The following is a 21,445-nucleotide window of genomic DNA, read 5'->3' as shown; positions in this document are numbered from 1 at the left end:
TCTGTGCTATTTGATACTTCGGGACCTTTAAACATGTTCCATCCTGACCTTTTCCTCCTCTCTTCCTACCCAAGTGAGCTCGTGTACATCCTACAGAACCTGTCTCAAACAGCTTCTCTACATCCTTCCCGGACATAAATCTCCTCTCCTCTATTTGCTACCAGCACATACATCTATTTAGTGAGATAAAAAGAGATACTATGTTTGAGCTCTTGTGTGCTAGGCACGGGGATAGGGCTGAGCATTTTGCATGGTTACCCCACTCCAGTACTCTTGCCTGGAAAATCCCATGGATGGAGGAGCCAGGTGGGCTGCAGTCCGGGGTCGCTAAGAGTTGGACACAACTGAGCGACTTCACTTTCACTTCTCACTTTCATGCATTGGAGAAGGAAATGGCAACCCACTCCAGTGTTCTTGCCTGGAGAATCCCAGGGATGGAGGAGCCTGGTGGGCTGCCGTCTATGGGGTCGCACAGACTCAGACACGACTGAAGTGACTTAGCAGCAGCAGTAGCAGCAGCAGCAGTGGTTACAAATCTTGAGCCAAAAACACAATTATGGGAGAAATGTATCTGTTTCCTTAAAAAAAAAATAGACTATAATTTCTGTTTTGAGACCTCATTCAGCAAGGAGACACAAGCAATGTCAGCCAACCCATCTCTTCCAGCTCCTAAGGTTGCAGCTGAGTTGTGAGGTGCTGAGACAAAGTCCAGGTGTGTATGTGTGTGTGTGTGTGTGTATGTTGTAAGGAAGTTGGATAAAGTTGTCCCTTTGGTCTCCATGTCACCATCTCCCCATGCTGGTGTCTGACATGTCTGATCACATCCAAGTTGGGGTAGTGGTGTCTGCAGCCTCCTCAGATCCATCAGGCACCTGTGCCCTCCTTGGGTTTACCAGACACCTTCTGCTTCTCCTGGACCACTCTGGGTTAGGAGGATTGGTGAAAGCCTGAGCCTCTCTCCTGCCCAGCTGTACTGCATAGACATTTCTTTGATTCCTCCTCGTGCTGAGTTCCCAGCAGCTCTTGGATTGAGCCAATTCTCCAGGCTTTTGCTTGGGATCGGAACCCCCGTAGTTTCTGCTCTCAAATCATTTCACCTACCTGGAGCTTCCATCTTGCATTGGGTAGCATTTAGAGGGGCTCCAGCTTCTAGCTCCCCTTCACTTCCCTTCTGACTCTCCTTACCCTTCTTTATTCATTCTAGAAAGCTGTAATGTCTTTTGGAGAAAAACTGGCTCTAACTGAGTATTCTTTCAGATCTTAAGTCTGGATTCTTTTATGATATAAAAATTCTGCTGAGTCATCCCTTCCTTGGTCAGTGAGTGACACTAACTGGGAGGAAAGACAGGACTATGAGGAAATCCATTGGCGGGAATAAGAACCATTAATATCTCACAGTTACTCCTGCCTCCCAGAGACACACACTGAATGACTGGTTCATATAATCTTTGCAAAAACCAATGGGAGGTGTAATTATTCTTATTTTATAGAGGAAAAACTAAGGCTTAGTGAGATCAATTAACCTCGCAGACTGCTAGCAAGATCTTGAATCCAATTCATGCTCTTGACCATAAGACCTAACTATCCTTATCACCTTCTACTGAAATAATTTCTTTAGATATCTGAGTTTCCCAGTAAATTGAGCTCCTTGAAGTCAAGACTACAACCTCATCCATCCTGTATGCTTCATACCCTGCAGTTAGCAGGTGCACTTAGTAAGTGGTATTTGAACTGAAATGGATGAAGGAGAGAGAAGGAAAAGGCAGAGGAGGAGAGGAAAAGGTAAATGGGAAAATTCTCTTATCTAAGCTCTTCTGTGAGCTTAGAAAGTTCTGAGAATCCTACACAACTTTTAAAGGAAATAAAATGAAACTGTATTTTCTGACATGGAGTTGTTGTTGTTCAGTTGCTCAGTCATGTCCAACCCATGGACTGCAGCACACCAGTCCTCCCTGTCCTTCACCATCTCCCAGAGTTTCCTCAAACTCATGTCCATTGAGTGATGCCATCCAACCATCTCATCCTCTGTCATCCCCTTCTCCTCCTGCCCTCAGTCTTTCCCAGCATCAGGGTCTTTTGTAACAAGTCAGCTCTTTGCATCAGGTGGCCAAAGTATTGGAGTTTCAGCTTCAGCATCAGTCCTTCCAGTGAATAGTCAGGGTTGATTTCCTTTAGGATTGACTGGTTTGATCTCCTTGCAGTCCAAGGGGCTCTCAAGAGTCTTCTCCAATACCACAGTTCAAAAGCATCCATTCTTCGGTGTTCAGCTTTCTTTACAGTCCAATTCTCACATCCATACACGACCACTGGAAAAACCATGGCTTTGACTAGATGGACCTTTGTTGGCAAAGTAATGTCTCTGCTTTTTAATATGCTGTCTAGGTTGGTCATAGCTTTTCTTCCAAGGAGTAAGCATCTTTTAATTTCATGGCTGCAGTCACCATCTGCAGTGATTTTGGAGCCCAAGAAAATAAAACCTGTCACTATTCCCATTGTTTCCCCATCTATTTACCATGAAGTGATGGGACTGGATGCCATGATCTTAGTTTTTTGAATGTTGAGTTTTAAGTCAACTTTTTCACTCTCCTCTTTCACCTTCATCATGAGAGATGTCTGAAATTATTAAATGAAAATGCATGTTAGAAAACAGTGTGATCATCTATTGGAAAAAATATGTTAATATTAACATACAAAATGATAACATGTCAACATCCATAAAAGAGAAGAGCTGGAGGAATTTCCACCCAACAATGGATAATGATTTGGGGAGCAATTTAGGATTACATGGGACATTCATTCTATATCTGTTATTTCTGTAATACTTGAATGTTTATAAAGAATATTATCCATTTTTAAATTAGGAATATCAATGTTTAAAAAGAAAAGCATGTTATCCTATTACAGATTTTACACTGTACTGTATACTGATCACCTTACATTGGAGCAGGTAATTATAATGACATAAACAAGTACAGGAAATGCTTCTCTATTCTTTCAAAATGACAATACACATCTTGCATCATACCATGAATCCCCCCATGAGCCTGTTAAGTAGGTATTCGTGGTTAACACTTTGAGCTGTGCTCTCTTCCATCCTGGTGTGAATCCTGGCTCTGTGTCTTAGTACCCATATGACCCCGGGCAAGTTCCTTAATCACTGTGTCTTTTCTGTGTCACTACGTATAGGTCTGCCTCTTGCCTTTTAAATGCTGCACGATACGCTTCACAATGAATTTAACCATTTTCTATATGTACATTTAGGTTGTTTCCAGTCTCCAGGACGTGTTTCTAGTCTTTCAAACTAGAAAGAATATTGTCAATCCTTGTCTCCAGTATCACCTGGAGCTGCTGACCTGTTGCTTAATCAGTGAACCACCCTTCCCTGCTAACATTGAAAATGGCCTTTATCTCTTATATTTCCATCTTGCTGTCTTCCTTCACCGACAAAAACTGTCCTTCTGCTAGTTCTGTTCTTCATTTCGCTTCTGTTTAGACCTATACAGATTTGAAGGAGAAGGCAATGGCACCCCACTCCAGTACTCTTGCCTGGAAAATCCCATGGGCAGAGGAGCCTGGTAGGCTGCAGTCCATGGGGTCTCGAAGAGTCGGACATGACTGAGAGACTTCACTTTCACTTTTCACTTTCATGCATTGGAGAAGGAAATGGCAACCCACTCCAGTGTTCTTGCCTGGAGAATCCCAGGGATGGCGAAGCCTGGTGGGCTGCCGTCTATGGGGTCGCACAGAGTCGGACACGACTGAAGTGACTTAGCAGCATACAGATTTGATACTGGATCCCACAGCTGACCCACAAAACCATGCTTGCTGCTGTTGAGTGCTGTGTGTGTGCTTAGTTGCTCAGTCGAGTCCAACTCTTTGCAACCCCATGGACTGCAGCCTGCTGGGCTCCTCTGTCCATGGGATTTCCCAAGCAAGAGTACTGGAGTGAGTTGCCATTTCCTTCTCCAGGGCATCTTCCCAACCCAGAGACTGAACCTACATCTCCTGCATTGCAGGTGGATTCTCTACCATCTGAGCCACCAGGGATGCTGTACGGACATGCATTTGTAGTGTCGCAGATAGTAACTGAACTTTGGCCTACCTAGTCCTTCCCTATTTTCCTTGGGTTCTGACCTTTGCAAGATTCTAAATAGCTTTCTTGGTAATAACTAGGTTGCATAAAGGTCTTTACTTGGGGCCCTGGTCCTGAGGCTACAAAGAACAGCAGGAAACACAGAGGTGCTCTTGTCAGTATGAATCAGCTGCTAGCAGCAGAAGATGCCTTCAACAAAGAGAGAGAGTGAGGAAAGTGTCAGCTCCAAGGACTTGCAGGCTTACTGGGCTATTTATGAGAAAGGTCTCTGTGAGAGAGGGTAACTAACTCTGAGAAGCTGAAAGCATATAGGGTTTCCCCCTTTCCTGTTACAATCATCACTTCATGAAATAAAGTCTTTCCCAGGTTTAAAGCAGTCTTAAATGTATTTCCTTACTTTCAATATCCATTTTAACATTTTATTCAGTTAGGATGGTTGTTCACTTGTTTTTCACATTTTTCTGTGAGTGGTTCAAAAAAATAAAAATATTTGCCAAAGTGAATATTACATTAGAAGTTATGAAAAGTTCACATTAAACCCAAATAAATAGCCATTTGAGAAGGGAGGACCCCATATGTTCTTCCTAATATTTTCTCTCTGAATCAATCAAGAGTATTATTTCTTGATTGTGTTTATACTGACCATTAAATTATCCTTAGAACTGATTTTCAATATTCAACAGATTTTGACACTGTTTTTCTAAGGTGTCAACATCCAAAAGAAGAGCACAGATGAAACAGGGAATTTATTGTATAGCTATGGCAAGAGCTTATAGTTGCTGTTACTGTTACTTTTTAGCAAAGAGTCATGTTTCAAATACTTACATTCTTCATATGAAAACTTTATTTACTTGGAATAATAGAAAAAGGCCAAACTGAATTGGTAAGAAGTAATGGTTGACTGGACTTCCCTGGTGGCTCAGGTGGTAAAGAATCTGCCGACATTGTGAGCCACCTGGATTTGATTCCTGGATTGGGAAAATCCCCTAAAGAAGGAAATGGCAACCCACTCCAGTATCTTTGCCTGGGAAATCCCATGGATAGAGGAGCCTAGCAGGCTATAGTCCATGGGATCACATAGAGTTGGACATGACTGAGCGACTAACCCCACCTCCACTTGAATAACTGACTATTCCTAAGTGACATTTAAGAAAGTACAATATATATTAAAAACTTATTACCGTAATATAGAAAAGAAGCTAAATTTGTGAAATAAATTCAAATCCAAATCACATATATGATTTCTATATGTAGTTTCTTTAAAGATATAACTAAATGTATTAGACTAATTAAAATTCAAAAATTCAAAGAATAACTGCTGAGATTGGAATTTAGAGACATATGGCAGTAATCCTAAATGTCTTAAGCTTTTTGTTTGAAAAAGACACTCATTCTCACAGGTTTCTCCTTAGTAATAAGACCTGATAATCGTTGTGGAAAGACAAACTTTTAAATGTGTATACAGAATGAATCAGACCATTCGAATTGTGTCAGGTCCTTAATCAGTATAGATTAATATAATGTGATTTTAAATATTTTTAGGTTATCATATTTAACTCAAATTGAAATTTGGGTTTGCAGGTTAAACTAATTAAGAAAAGTGGGAAGGGACTTCCCTGGTGATCCATTGGTTAAGATTTCGCTTTCTAATGCAGGAGGTGAGGGTTCAATCCCTGGTTGGGGAGCTAAGATCCCACATACTTCTGGCCAAAAAACCAAAACATAAAACAGAAGAAATATTGGAACAAATTCAATAACTACTTTAAAAATGGTCCACAACAAATATATATATATATATATATATATTTTTTTTTTTTTTTTTAAGAGAGAGAGGTGGGAAGAAAAGGAATTGGCAAAAGTTGGGGAGGAAAGGGCAAAAATGTGCCTCTGACCATGTGTAAGCCATATGGTACGTAAATTATGTCATAATGCGCGTGGGTTTAGTTGCTCAGTTGTGTCCGACTCTTTGCAGCCCCATGGACTGTAGCCTGCCAGGCTCCTCTGCCCGTGGAATTTTCCAGGCAAGAATACTAGAGTCGAATTTCCTACTCCAGGGGATCTTCCTGACCCAGGGATTGAACCTTCATCCCTTGCGTCTGGTCTCCTGCATTGGCAGGCAGATTCTTTACCACTAGCACCACCCTGGGAAGCCTTATATCATAATAAAGATGTTTAAAAGAATCATAACTTTAAACAAAAGAAAAAATATGCAAACAGCAGGTTGTGGATTGGCCAAGCAAACCCTTTCTCTAAGATTAGGTTGTGTATTTTTCATATTTGTTACCCCCTCGTAAAATATTGTAGCATGTTTAAAGCTTTATTTCTTGATCAGTATATCTGTTTTCACTAGAAAAAATAAAACGCTCTGGATTCTAGTGTAATGCACTATTTCTGGGAGTGATCTTGATGTCGGAACTAAAAGGCAGCATGACTTGACAGAAACAGTCTTGGCATTTATCCATATATACACCTGATACGTGTAACTGGTTTACAGTCATTTATCATTTATGCTTTGGGAGGAAGGGATGGGCCATTTTGAAGGGGAACTGAAGGACCCGGTGAGGGAACTTACTCCTAGCTCAAACAGAGCGCAGTTTGCCGAATTTTCTATTGCTGTGTAGATTTTTTCATTTCCAATCTCACCTTTGATCCCAGGAGATAATTTGTTTTCCTTTTATCTACAAGTATCTGGCAATACATCTAAATTATAGGTAGAAGTAAAAAGTGTTTTTCCAGAACCTGTGGTACAGCGGAAGCCCAGGAACTCCTGTCATAGTGATGGATTTAACCGGTGTCATGAAGTCTATGTGGGAGGTAAAAATTGGATCTAAAGTGTTTCTAAAACTTCTTTTTTTAATTGCAGTATAGTTGATTTACAATGTTATGTTAGTTTCCAGTGTGCAACAAAGTGGTTTAAATATATATATATATATTCTTTTCCATTATAGGTTATCACAAGATATTGAATATAGTTCCCTATGCTTTTCAGCAGGACCTTGTTTATTTTGTATATAGTAGTTTGTATCTGCTAATCCCGAACTCCTAATATATCCCTTCCCCCCTTTCCCCTTTGGTAACCATGCATTTATTTTCAGTGGCCACAGTGTGTTTTGAATCGCCAATTTAAAGTGATGTTTTGCACAAGAGTAGAGGAATCTGGTCCAGCCTTACAAGGTTTCACCTGACCCTGGGCACTCAGGAAACAAGGTAGCAGGGCAGCAGGGGAGGAGGTCTTATCTCCTCTGCCTACAGAGCTCCTGGCTGCGTCCTCAGTTAATACGCCTTACTTCCTTGACATGGCGGCAGCTGCAATGTGCTTTCTAAGCAGCAAGGACTGACCACCTTGTTTAAAGCTTAAGTTCTGAGCATCATCTGCTTCCACCTAAAACTAGATCCCCACAGGACATTAGGACACAGAACAGGCAACATTAGCCTCCCTGCTTCTAACACCTAGCAACAATGTGGGTGGGTACTCCTCTGGCTGTGTGGCAGGTGTATATATATTTGTACATGCCTGTGATACCATGACAGAGAAGGACATGGCACCCCACTCCAGTGTTCTTCCCTGGAGAATCCCAGGGACGGCGGAGCCTGGTGGGCTGCCGTCTATGGGATGGCATAGAGTCGGACGCGACTGAAGCGACTTAGCAGCAGCAGTGATACCATGATGCAAAGAAAATACAACTTCAAGGGGAGGGGGGTAATACCTTGGGGGAGGGGGAATCCTGTTCTTGAAAATATCTATAAAGAGGTTTATTTAGTAGTTTTTGTAGCCCCCAATTCTTCTGCATTGTGCCAGGATATTATAAAAAGCACAGCCAAGTAAAGGCAAATAATATTAACTCTATGGGAACTGAGGTTTCTAGTTCCTACCTAATTAGACATTCTCTTTTCTGGGTCTATATGTGTGTTTATCACCCTAAATATAGAACCTGATATATATAAAATAATATATTAAAAACTACTATATATAAAATAAAATTTTAACAGGCATTCTGCTTGAGGGAGAAGAAATAAAGCCAATTTCAAACCTTACTGTTGATCCCTGGAGATGCATGTGAAAGTCATTAAGAAACGCACTTTTTACAGAAAAAAAAATTTTTTTTCCCACCTCTGTTAGAGGCTGGAAGAGCCTTTAAAGAAAAATGAAACTGAAAATAGCACCATACCCTCCTTAAGAATATTAAAGGAGTACCTCTATGTCAATGCAAAATAAATTCAGGTGTGTATACTGCCTAAGACCCCAAAGTTTGCAAAGCTGAATCCAGAATTTCCTGTAAGATTACAGTCATAACCTGTTAATAATCACCTGTTCCTCATCTAGAGATGATGCTCAGGAAACAAAAGAACTGGGAAGGGAGGTTTCAACAGCATTAGCTATCAGAAACAACCTGAAGCTCTCCAGTTGATTTATACTGGAAAAAGAACACACGGAGAAAAAGGATGGCTATTTTCCATGTAATGCGAGCTTTGTTTTTTGTTTTTTTTAAAGATGTGAACTTTTTACCTTGTTCATTCATGCTTCATTTGATCAATTACTAACTATATAGCCCCTGAAAAGCGAGCGCGGGCTTTTTGAAGTGGGTATTTTGTTCTGGGATCCCCCCCTTCACTTCAAAATGGGCGGGGAGGTGGAGTTAAGACACCTTTCTGACTGTGAACCGATCAAGCAGCGCCCGAGTGTGTGAGTCGGCCCCCTGAATACCACGAGGACCCGAGGACGTGGACGGCGGAGCGGCGGCGAGCGGAGCCCGGCTCCTGCAGCCGGGAATCCTTTTTCAAACCTTAGGGAGCTAGCGCTGCCATTGAAATGCAAATCCCGTCCTGAGCGGCCGGGCCAATCGGCGAGGCTTCCTGTGCGATTACCTGGTGGCGAGCGCGGAGCGAGCAAGCCCCTCCGGCTCGGCCCCGGCGGCCCGGTAGGCGTGGTGATCGGGCGCCCCCGCAGCCTCCGGGCCCGGCGCCCCGCTTCACCCCCAGCAGCCCCGCGCCCCGGGCTCGCGGCTGTAGCCGGGGCGCAGGGCGCGGCCGAGCCTCCCATTGTTAAGCGCGGCCCGGCCCCGCCGGCGATGCCCCGCGCCGCCTCCTCCGACGGGCGGCGAGGTTTGAACTTGGCGTCGGCCCCGAGCCCCGCGCGGCCCCGGGGGGCGACCGCGGCCCGGCGAGCGGCGATGGTGAGTGTGGGACTCGGGTCCGCTTTCCCCGGGCGGGGCGGAGGGAAGGCGGGTACCCAGCCTTCTGCTCTGTAAAGGGTGTCTATTTCGGTCCCCGCGGCGACTCTGAAGAACCCTCTCTGCAAGGATAAGTCCTCGGGCGGGCTTTCTCTGCCGGCGGCCGGCCTGATGGGGGTAGGTGGCGCCCTCCGAGGGTCCTCCTGACACTCCTGGACCTTGGCCTTTTTTTTTTTTTAAATAATTTTATTAGGGAGGCAGAAACTGCTATTCCAAGAGGAAAAGAATTGCAGATTATTGACAGCATGAAAACTTTTCAGGAGAAATGATCTGTGAAATATTTTAATTTTGATAAATTGCTTCTTACGAGGGCTCCTACTGAGTTTAGAACGACTGGCCTTTCTTGGTTTTACTGGATTTGTTTCTGTAGGAAAGATCCCAAGAGTGCCTTTGAGGCGCATGCCTGCCCCTCCCCCCTTGCACTTGTTCCACCTCTTAAGGCAGTTGCTTTTTAAAGGTGTGTCCCACTGTCATGTTGCAGGAATTAAATCACGAAAATGAAATGATACCTGACACACGCTTTACTGTGAGCTGCCAGAGAGAGGAAGGTGCTTTGCTGAGGGGTGGAGGAGAGGTAATGAAATTTCAATACATCCAGCATCCGGTGGGGGAGGTGTGACCGGCTTTTTCTTCTCTCTGATGTATTTTGGCATTACTTTTTTTTTTTTTTAATCGTGTTATTGTTGTGGTGCACTTTTGTGCATGGAGGCTTTTGAGAGGAAGGGAATAGAAGTCCACATGTATATAATCTCCATGGAGAGATTGCTCTGAGATGTCAGGGTGAGGCAGGAAATCTTAGCACAGGGGCTTCTGATGATAGTTCTGTGCGTCTCCTATTTCTAACTAGTTAATATTTTAAGGCTAGGTAAATTATCATTTCCAGCAAAAAGCACATTGGTCAGACATATGCTTAATCTTGCCTCAAATAATCTCACCGGAAGTTGGTTTACATTTTAATTAATTTCGATGGTTAATTTTTGTCTTTAAAAAAATTTTGTTTTAATTACAAAAGTGTTTCATGATCGTGGCAGAAAAGTGGCATATACAGAAGTAAACTGTCCTTAACAATCGCATTTACGTTCGATTGGTCAAGGCCTAGTTTTTCATGGAAGCCTAGTTATTTGAAAACTTTGCAGCTGTATTGGAGTTTTTAAAATTGCTAACAAACCTGGTTTAGGAATTGACAAGGAAATAAATTTATACTTTAAAAAATGTTATAACCAACAATAACTTATTCACATGGTTCATGGGACGGAATTTATTGTGGCAGTTTCTCTTGAATCAACTTCCCACATCTGCTCCAGACAAATGGTTTCTGTTTGTATAGCCTGTTTTGTAAATACATCTCTACCATGAAGGCAAAGTGCTCAAACACATACGCCTTTTCAGTGCTGGTAACTAGGTTCATAGAGTTAATATTTTTATTGGTTTCTGCATCAGAACTTCCTTGCTGTACACTTGATAAAACCCTGGAGAAGGTTACCAAGGGATGTTGTAGAGAATTTACTTCCCTGGAGATTTTAAGAATAGGATAAACATCCATCTGCCTAGGATGGCTTTGGTGCAATACTGTTTGGATAAAGGCAGGCAAGGTCACTTCTCAGAACCCCCAAATTGAGGAATTCTAAACAAATTTCAGTCCTCAGCAACCTGGAATCAAGGGAAATAAAGATTGCCTCAGAAGCACCTGAGCTCAGGATGTGGCAAAGCCCTGTTTTGATTTATGTTAAAAAAAAAATTTTTTTTCCTTTGGCTAAGAAGATTTTAAATTTACCCCCAGGACTTGCCAGTCCTTTTCTGTTGATGGATAGAAAATCAACAGTGATTTATTTATTTTCTAAGAAGTTCTAGGTTGACTGTAGCATAAGTTCTGTAATTTCAAGTAAATGAACAGATTTATGGAAATTAAAAGTTCTGCTTCCCAAGACTTAGAAAGTATATAATCTGCCTGCAGTGCAGAAGACCTGGGTTCGATCCCTGGGTTGGGAAGATCCCCTGGCGAAGGGAATGGCTACCCACTCCTGTACTCTTGCCTGGAGAATCCCATGGACAGAGGAGCCTGGCGAGCTATATATATTACATGGGGTCACAAAGAGTTGGACACAACTGAGCAACTAACCCTAAGTCTGATTACATTTTTACATGAACATTTTACTTTCTCCTCCAAATGTATTCTTGACTTTCCGTTTCCAATGTAGAAACGGTGTGGTACTTTCACCAAAACCAAGTATTCCTGTAACTTGTGTTGGAGGCCGTCCTCCTGAGCTCCTGCTCTGCCACTAGAATTTCATGGGTTGCTGCTTCCTCCACCCTCCTGTTTGACAGAAGTATCCTGTAATCCTAACCACCATGTGACCTCAATTGCAGCGACACCTTCCTCCCTTTCCATGGTCACTTGATCAGGAATAGCCACCCCTCGCCCTCCCTGCAGGATCATTGGGAGGGATTTACTTTCTAGGAAAGGTCATGTCAAAAAAAAAACAAAAAAAAAAACGGGCAAGTCAGGAGTCTCCTAGCTGGCTGGTTCTTTTACCCCCACCTCACAACCCTTCAGCTTGTCCTATTTCTCCATGCATGCCAAGCATGTTTTCTTATGCTTTGGTAACACCCAGAGAAGGAATAGGAGTATGAACAATGATCGTTCATTTGTTCGATAAACATTTGCTATGTGGGAGGCTCGGCAACTGCAGATTGGTCCTCTGTCCTCAAGGAATTCGTCATGTAAGAGAAGAAATCAAACATGTCAATAAGCTAGTGCCATTCTGAGGGAATAGAGTACAGGGGTTAAGAACTTGTTTGTTATAAAGTTAAACATACATCAACCTTATGACTCAACATATCCACACCCAGCTATTTACCCAAACTGATGAAAACAGATGCCCACAAAGAGGCTTGTACAGAGTGGCCATGGCAATGTTATTCATAATTGCCAACAACTGAGAACAACCCTGTGTCCACCAATAAGAAAACAGATAAACTGTGGTACAGCCACACCAAGGGAATACCACTCAGCAATCAAAAGGGGTGAGCTTGTGATAAACACAAGAACCGGGATGAACCTCAACCATTATGTTAAACTGAGAGAAGGCCGACACAAAAGAATATGTAGCAGTTCTATTTATGAAGTTCTAGAACAGGCAAAACTAATCTATGACTATGGATGTTAGTGGTTGCTTGGGGGTGGGGATCGAGAGAGTTTGACTGGCAAGAGGTGACTTTCGGAGCCATGGAAATGTATGTCTTGATTTGAACGATTGTTACACAGTTATCAAACTCCATTGAACTGAGCATTTGAGACATGTATTTTATTGTACTCGAAGCATTAGCTCAATTCGAAGCAGAGCATAGTTCCTAGAGATAGACAAGAGTATATATCTCATCTCTGTCTCTAGGTGTATGTTACTCTGGGTAAGTTATTAAATGCATCTGAACCCGGAGCCATTGGACAGTAATGAAATACCTCCTTCATAGGGTTTTAAGAATTGTTAGATAATCAAAGTATTTAGCTTAGTTAAGAACTCTGTAAGTGTCCCCTCATAATTCCATGTATTGTGATAAATATGTGGTTTTGTTGTTAATGAGAAAGTGATTTCCATTTTTTGTAAAAGCCACCTCATTTATTTAAGATTATCAAGGATCTTATAATAACAAATATCCTTAACATTATATGTATCTTCATTTTAATGGGTTCTTTTCCCAGGTTGTAGGGAATTTAAATTTAGTTCTTGCTTACCTGATCAAAGTACCACTAGGGCTTTGCTTTGCTATCAAATGTAAACCTCAAAGAGAAAATACCCGCTAGGCAAAGCCCTCTGTTTTTGAGGATTTCATGAGAGTAGTTGAAACTGAACTACCAGACCAGGCTCACAGCATTCACAGAATCCAGGTGAAAGGTTTACATATTATAAACTCTTTCCAAAGAAGTAGGGGAAAGAAAAATCATCTCTATATAATTAATATTGTGCTTTTTTTTTTAAGGGACACATTATATAACTGGATTTTTCAGTAAAATACCTTGTACAGAGTGGTAAATATAATACTAGTTTACTTAATCTATTAATCTTCAATTATTTAGGTTCAGCAAAGTGTTCGGGAAAGACAATGTAAACTTTGCCAAGTCCAAGAGAAGCATTTTGTTGTTAGAATGATTTAACTCATTCACTGAGCATTTACCAAACGTTTACTGAGAACATATTAACCCTGGGGAATTCGGTGATGAATAATAAAACGTTTTACACCCAAAGGTTCACAGCTGCCCTGATTGTGTGAATGTGTGCCCATTTCTTATGCGCTTTTTTTTTTCAGGGCAGAGGCATTCTCTTAGGCTGGTTTTGTTAGTTTAAAAAAAACTTTAGGGACTTCCCTGGTGGTCCAGTGGCTAAGACTTTGCACTCCCAATGCAGGGGGCCCAGGTTCAATCCCTGGTCAGGGAACTAGATCCCACATGCTGCAATTAAGACCCAGTGTAGCCAAATAAATGATTTTTTTTTTTTAATTTTAAAAACTAGTTTAAAAAAGCGTCTTGCTTAAGGTGGAGATTTAAAATCCTGTTTTGTTTTGATGCTGTTTTCTTAGACATAAGACATAAGAATTTCTTCTTATCCTTACTTTTAGTTACAACAACATGGTCTCCTAGAAAGGCAGTATAGAATTGTGGAAGGGTCTTAGGCTATGAAAACAGAGCAGCCTGGGTTTGAATCTGAGCTCTGGGTGCATGCGTGCTCACTTGCTTCCATCGTGTCCGTATCTTTGTGACACTGGACGGCAGCCCTCCAGGCTCCTCTGTCCATGGGATTCTCCAGGCGAGATTACTGGAGTGGAGTGGGTGGCCGTGCCCTCCTTGAGGGGATCTTCCCAACCCAGGGATCAAACCTGAATCTCTTATGTCTACGTGCATTGGCAGGTGGATTCTTAACCACTAGTGTCACCTGGAAACCCAAATCTGAGCTTTGCTGCTGCTGCTAAGTCGCTTCAGTCGTGTCCAACTCTGTGCGACCCCACAGACGGCAGCCCACCAGGCTTCCCCATCCCTGGGATTTTCCAGGCAAGAACAGTGGAGTGGGTTGCCATTTCCTTCTCCAATGCATGAAAGTGAAAAGTGAAAGTGAAGTTGCTCAGTCATGTCTGACTCTTCGCGACCCCATGGACTGCAGCCTACCAGGCTCCTCTGCCCATGGGATTTTCCAGGCAAGAGTACTGGAGTAGGGTGCCATTGCCTTCTCCTAAATCTGAGCTTTACTGCCTAGTAATTTAGGGTAGGTCCTTAAATTCTTTAAGCCTGAGTTTCCATATCTGTAAAATGGTGATAAAAGAAGTGTTAATATATATGATCAGATTAGGCTGTTTTAAGGATTAAAATATAAAAATAACTATCCTGGCACCTAGTGGGAATTAATATCTAATATGTATCGAGTCCCTGCTAAGAGGTGCTGTCTGAGACTCTTTTTGTATCTTCCTCATGCTTGTATGAGGTAGGCACTCTTATTGAGCCCTTTAAAGGTGAGAAAACTCCAAAACCACAGAAAAGATGAACTAGCTTGCTGAGGGCATGGAGGTGCCAGGGTTGGAACCCCACAGATCTTGCCTCTCAACTGAGGAGGTTATTAATAGATACCAGTTACTTTTCCCTTCTTCTTGTTGCCCTTGTGCAATTGCTAAGTCATGCCCATCTCTTTGCGACCACACGGGCTGTAGCACGCCAGGCTTCCCTGTCCTTCACTATCTCCTGGAATTTGCCTTTCCCTTTTAGGTGAAATTATTAAATTTAACTACTGCAGGTAGAAAGTAACACCAGTAAGTGGCACTCAGGCTACAATGTTGGGCGGTGTGCAGGTGAGCACCGGTGATGGAGAGTATGTATATCTTAAATAGTTGATGGATCTACTTTCTACCTTGTGGAGGAGGACTCACAGGAGACATGCTTGTGAATGTGGTCCGGGTCTTTACCCAGGCCCTCAAAAGTCTTCCTATCAGCGGCCCTCTGTGACTTGTGAACAAAGAATGTGGATTTGGTTGAGATTTTGTAAAGCCCTAGTAGGGGCTGACATAGGTGCAGTATTATCTTGGTCTCTACCAGCAAGGAAAGATGAGAAGTGTACCACAAGCCCTGAAAGTGAGAGAAATGTAGATCCTTGTGATCTATTTTATGTGTATACTAGTGTGTATCTGGTAGAATATTGTTGTTGGATCCCATGGACTGCAGCACGCCGGGCTCCTCTGTCCTTCACTTATCTCCCAGAGTTTGCTCAAACTCATGTCCATTTGAGTCAGTGATGCCATCCAACCATCTCATCTTCTGTTGCCCGCGTCTCCTCCTGCCCTCAATCTTTCCCAGCATCAGGGTCTTTTCCAGTGAGTTGGCTCTTTGCATCAGGTGGCTAAAGCATTGGAGCTTTAGCTCCATTATATATGTTAGAATATATATATGACTGAATCTCTTTGATGTACACCTAAATCCAATACAACACTATAAATCAGCTATATTTTTTAAAAATTAAGAGGAACATTAAACTGTTGCCCCGGGATATTTTATATTCCCCATTTTCATGGCGTTTCCTCAACTGCCAGATTCTGGAGAACCCTGAGTTAGAACTTTATAAAAGAAAAAATCCCAAGTGGTAGATTGAGAACCCTTCTGAGTTAATGAAGACACATAAAGTCACATTGGCCAATTAAAATAATATGCCTTGAGGGGAAGGTAGTTAAGTATACAGACATGATTCCCTACGTAGATATGAGCCTTTTCACGGAATTCCCAGCCCACCTCACCAGAGTACAGGTTTTTATGCAATATGCTCTCTTAACGTTCTCAGCATCCATGGCTGTCTTCTGTAGTGTAGCTTGTCAGCCAACCTCCGGACCAGTTCCTCAACCACCCAGGTCTGTGTAAAACCCACCAGGGAAGCCCCTCAGCAAGCAGAGTGGGTGCTGCTGGGACAACAGGCTGAAGCCAGGGGGCACGAGAGGAACCTCTTTGCAAAGTGCTGCTTGTGTTTAAAGGAATCTCACCGTGTACCAGTTTTGTCCACCCAAGTGAGCCATGTTATCTCAGGGCAAAAGTCCTGGCGGATGAAGCTTTGGGGGCATCACTCTGAAGGGGAGAAAAGAAATCTGGAGGGAAACCCTACAGCTCTCTGGTTGTCTCTGACCCCTAGAGGCTGCTTGGCTCTGTTCAGGTTCCACTAGTCTCTTAGTCTGATCCATAGTAACTGTGCTGGGCTAAAGCTAGAATCGTAGGACTGTCACTTGAAGGTCCCTCTGCTTCTTCCCCATCGCCTCCAGCCTCTTTCACTCAACTTAAGCCCTTTGTGTTGGTTCCCATGGTTACCTCTTCACCACCAGCAGCTGGAATTCAGTAGTGAGAGGAGGCCGCCTCCCCACTGAGCCAGGTCTGGCTGGGGCGGAGGCCGCTGATCCGCCCCTGGTTCGTGGCATGGGGTCACAGTCCAGTACCTTCTCTTTGTCGTGGATTCTGTACTTTTCCCAGGCTTGGCGTGCTGGCATTCTAGTGGGAGGGGAGACGAGGGGTGATGTGCGGCTCACAGGGTATTTCCTGCTCTCAGCTGGCCCGGGGTGGACCTGCCAAGCCCCTACCCACTGGCACCCCCTTCTGTGTGCTGGTGCCCAGGCGAGGGGGTAGGACCTGCTGTGCCCATTTGGAAGAAGATGACCACTCACTTTCCCACCTGCTTTTGTTTTAGCTTTTGTGCCCAGTACCATCTGTTTATGCCTGGGACGTTAACAAGACCAGGCTCTGGTCTGGAAGGAATTGGTGTCCATGGCAGGTTTTCCTTCAGCTTGGAGGACCAGGTAGGCTCAGGAAACCTAGGGATCGTAGGCAGCCCAAAGGTTCAAGAGGAGAGCACAGCCAGCTCAGAGTTTGTCTTGAAGCTTCAAATCAGAAGCTGTTTGAGGCCCAGATTCCTACTCATTGAGAGTTCCACTGGCCCCAGAAACAGGAACTGTAACTGCAGGTGGAAATTAAGCAGCCCTGTTGGTGAAGGTGAGAAGTTACTATAGAAGGCACCACAGATCGTGGCTCCTGAGGATGCCAGGACCGGAAGAATTGTCATGCTTTTCCTGGAATCAGGCAGCTCTATTTATTCTACAGTCCACTCCACCTACAAGTATCTGAGCCCCTAGATGATGTGCAGATCAAGGTTAAGGGCATGCTTCCGAGCCTTATAGTGTGTGGGTTCTTGGCTTTACCACTGTCTTTGTGATCTTGAGCAATTTACTTAAATTACCCATTCCCCGGTTGCCTTTTTCTATGAAAGAGGGAAAACACTTGATAGGGTTATTATGAGGATTGAATTTGTTATGTAAAAATACTTTGTAAAGCCCTACTCAGGTGCTGGGCTTCCCGGGTGGCGCTAGTAGTGAAGAACCTGCCTGCTAGTACAGGAGACATAAGAGACACGGGTTCAATCCCTGGGTCAGGAAGATCCCCTGAAGAGGGGCATGGCAACCCACTCCAGTATTCTTGCCTGGAGAATTCCACGGATAGAGGAGCCTAGTGGGCTACAGTCCATAGGATTGCAAAGAGTCGGACATGACTGAAGTGACTTAGCATAGCACAGCACATAGTAACGGAAGGAAAGGGAAAATGATGGGGATGAGTAGAAACTTAGCCAGTGGAACCATAGTTACAAACACCTTGAAAAGATATATTAAAATCCACAGACACCTACTTTTCCACAAGTTGACTGCAGTTTGGGTACCTTGCCTTCCATTTAAAATATACTTCCAAAGAATATAAAGCAACAGCTGGGGCAAAGCTTGGGAGACAGAGTCCCACTTTGGGTGATAGCAGAGGTTGGAAACATTTAGGTTTGAGATTTGGAGGGATGTAAATAGCATGGAATGTCTATTATCTACCCCAAAAGCAGAACGAATCTTAGATATTGTGGACACAAATGCAGTTGGCACGAGCTTAAAAAAAGTGCATGTGAGCTTCTTTCTAAGACCCAATAATCCTCTTGGGCAAAGTAAGGATTAGGCCTCCCCCACAAACAAGGGGGTGAGTTCCATTTTGCTAAGATCCCTCAGCTGTTGCCAAATTTAGCCAGGGACCTATTTTCTTGCGATGAATGACCACCTCCATTTACATTTTGCACGTCCATCCCTCTTCTCCATGCAGGTCTAGGACAGGAGCAACTTATTTGCATGTAGATGGAAGAGAGAAGGGCTTCCTTGATGGCTCAGTGGTAAAGAATCTGCCTGCCAATGCAGGAGACCTGGGTTCGATCACTGGGTCAGGAAGATCCCCTGGAGGAAGAAATGGCAACCCACTCCAGAATTCTTGCCTGGAGAATCCCATGGATAGAGGAGCCTGGTGGGCTACAGTCCACGGGGTCACAGAATTGGACATGACTGAGCACGCCTAGGAGAAAGAAACCCCACCTCCCACAGACTGCAATCGCCTCCCTTCCAGAGCCAGGGTCTGTCATCCACTCCCACTTGCAGGAGGATAGGGGGTCTCACTCCCTAAAGCCTGAGGTGAGAGGACTCCAGGATCTAAAAAGACCTGGGCCCAACCTTATCGTGTTTTGAAAACAGCCATGCATACACATTCACCGAGTCCCATCCCTGCTCAGCGCCTGAAGCTCCCTCTGCTGAAACGAGGCTTGTAGAAGAATCCTCAGGCTGATACTGTCAGCCTTGATACTCCAGAAACCATTTCTTTCACGCTGGTTGCTGGGCCTTCTGCCCTGGTCTGTTCCTAAGGGGCCCAGGTAACGCCTTTTATTTCCTGTTCTTATATGCGAGAACTGTGACATTTATCTCTCTCACCAAATGCTTTGGACATTTGCAGTTGCCCTCTTTAAGGAATGAAAGAGCCAATGGTTATACCCGCATCCTGTCACACCCTTTGGGTGCCTTCCCGTACTCATCTCTCTCATGTAGGCCACTTGGATCAAATGATAATAGCTCCCTTCTTGTGGTTATCACGTGCCAGGCTTACCAGATCCCACAGCCATGTCACCAGGCAGATAGAACTCCGTCCCCTTTTTACAGATGAGGTCCTAGGGCTCAGATGGAATAGTGGCATGAAGTCTTTCCATTGCCCAGACTTACTCCCAGGGTAGTACATCCACTCCATTTCCCGACAAAGATTTTCCTTTAAAAATATGGAGAAATCAGGCTGAGATTCATTCTAGTGAGGGGAAAAAAAATTAAGGCTGATTTTACTGTTTCTGATAACTACAGTCATAAATGTTAATTGTAAACAATTTGCAAGATACAGAAAAGGGGGAAAAAATATCACCCTTAATCCTATCACCCAGTAGTAACATTTTGGTACTTTTTCTGGTCTTTTGTCTTCATTCATTGCTTTCTGTCATGTATGACTGGCAAAAGGGTCATGTGGCAGAAATGGTCATGTGGATTGGCATGTGGCTGATGCCTAAGAAAAAAGCACGCACAGTCTTGGGACCTTCAGGCATTGCGTGAGGGGTGGTGTGGTCTCCGGCCGGACTACTTTCTACTTGTCTTATTTCTTTTTGCTTTCTTTATCTATATGAGGATCATTGCTGTCTCAAACGATAAGATTAATAACCTATTAAAGCACAGTATCTGGTACACACCATGTGTCCAAGAAATGTAAATTTCCTTGCCATTGGTAAGAAGGAAACACTGCCAGGCACCGTTCTGAGTGTGTTACACATATTCATTCAAGCCTCACAACTACACTTTGATATGCGTATTTTAATATTTATAGGGGAGGAAACTGAGGCTTGAGAGGCTGAGTGACCTGCCCAAAGTCAGACACCTGCGAGATGACAGAGCCAGAATAGGAACCCAAGCAGCTGGCTGCGGAATCCGCATTGTTCATACAAGTTATGCAGCCTGCCACTTACTGTGTTGATTTAAGGTCACACTCTTGAGTGTTTGTGTCTAGGACAATACACTCCAGTGGTAAAGATGTCACCAGTTTAATATAAGCCCTTGCATGAGGGCCCTTGGTTTTCCTATGCACTTGCCCTGGACTAGTCTTAGGGCCCTGGAGGTGGTAGCATTGCAGTCAAAAGTAAATATGACGCAGATTAAGTATTTAATAGGTAGGTTAAAAGATTTGGCTAGTCATTTGGCTTTTTCCCCTACCCACCCTTTTCCAGATGCAAGGTTGGCATCTAGGTCACTGGCTTAAGATCTGGAGATAGTTAGGCTTATGGTTTCGGAAAGAGTCAGAAATATGCTGAATGTTAGTGTTGTAAGTTGTACACTTGTTCCATTTGGGAGGTTTCAGGGGAAATCAAGTGAGAAAAAGCGTCAACAAGAGGCACAGGAGGTACAGGTAGACACAGGGCCGAGACCTACAAAGCACCTCTGTGCACGGCTGAAGGGTTATACGTGGCCTCCTGTAATAACCATACTGCCAAACCAAGGTGGGTGAACAGAAGGAAGAGGTTTTTTTGAGAACAAGTAAAGGGATGCCTGGGTAGCTCAGCTGGTAAAGAATCCACCTGCAGTGCAGGAGAGCCCAGTTCGATTCCTGGGTCAGGAAGATACCCTGGAGAAGTAATAGGCTACCCACTCCAGTATTCTGGCCTGGAGAATTCTATGGACTGTATAGTTCATGGGGTCGCAAAGAGTCAGACACGACTGAGAGACTTTCACTTCACTTGCTTTTTAAATTATTACTTACCATCTAAGAAGTTCACTCTGTGTTGCCTCAGGCCTGTATCCTGTTCAGTGCGTTCCACTGTAAGCATGCCCTTTGCTGTGCTGTGCTTAGTTGCTCAGTCGTGTCTGACTCTTTGGGACCCCATGGACTGTAGCCCACCAGGCTCCTCTGTCCATGGGATTCTCCAGGCAAGAATACTGGAGTGGGTTGCCATGCTCTCCTCCAGGGGATCTTCCTCATCCAGGGACTGAACCTGGGGCTCCTGTGTTGTAGGCAGATTCTCTGCCATCTGAGCCACCAAGGAAGTCCAAGGATACTGGAGTGGGCAGCCTATCCCTTCTCCAGGAGATCTTCCCAACCTAGGGATCAAACCCAGGTCTCCGGCATTGCAGGCGGATTCTTTACCAGCTGAGCCACAAGGGAAGCCCCAAGAGAGGGGAAGAATGAAGGGACAGTGACCCAAAAGGTTCTGTCTAAATACATAGGAACCAAAAG

General features: G+C 43.8%; 1 protein-coding gene and 1 non-coding gene across 11 annotated transcripts in view; both read left to right on the top strand.

The window, feature by feature from the left end:
• The window catches only part of SHROOM3 (shroom family member 3), a 331,538-nt gene that overhangs the window by 244,967 nt on the left and 65,126 nt on the right, over positions 1 to 21,445 (top strand). Inside the window, exon 1 of one of the 10 annotated variants that reach the window (XM_086405218.1) lies at positions 6,630 to 6,907. The exons of 6 other annotated variants lie outside the window; for them this stretch is intronic. The gene's annotated coding sequence lies outside the window, so the exon portion shown is untranslated. Of the gene's footprint in view, positions 1 to 6,629; positions 6,908 to 9,127; positions 9,268 to 9,373; positions 9,442 to 9,805; positions 9,899 to 21,445 lie in introns of those variants that run through there. 3 more of the 10 variants (XM_086405214.1, XM_086405219.1, XM_086405216.1) reach the window with 3 other exon arrangements.
• TRNAG-CCC (transfer RNA glycine (anticodon CCC)) lies at positions 13,685 to 13,757 on the top strand. Its single transcript has one exon. It is a non-coding gene; the product is annotated as a tRNA-Gly (tRNA).

The sequence above is a fragment of the Bos grunniens genome, chromosome 6 (genome assembly GCF_055505025.1).
Source record: "Bos grunniens cultivar Pamir isolate PY7600 chromosome 6, Bosgru_T2T1.0, whole genome shotgun sequence".
Classification (NCBI taxonomy): domain Eukaryota; kingdom Metazoa; phylum Chordata; class Mammalia; order Artiodactyla; family Bovidae; genus Bos; species Bos grunniens.
This window is presented reverse-complemented; position numbering and strand designations above follow the sequence as displayed.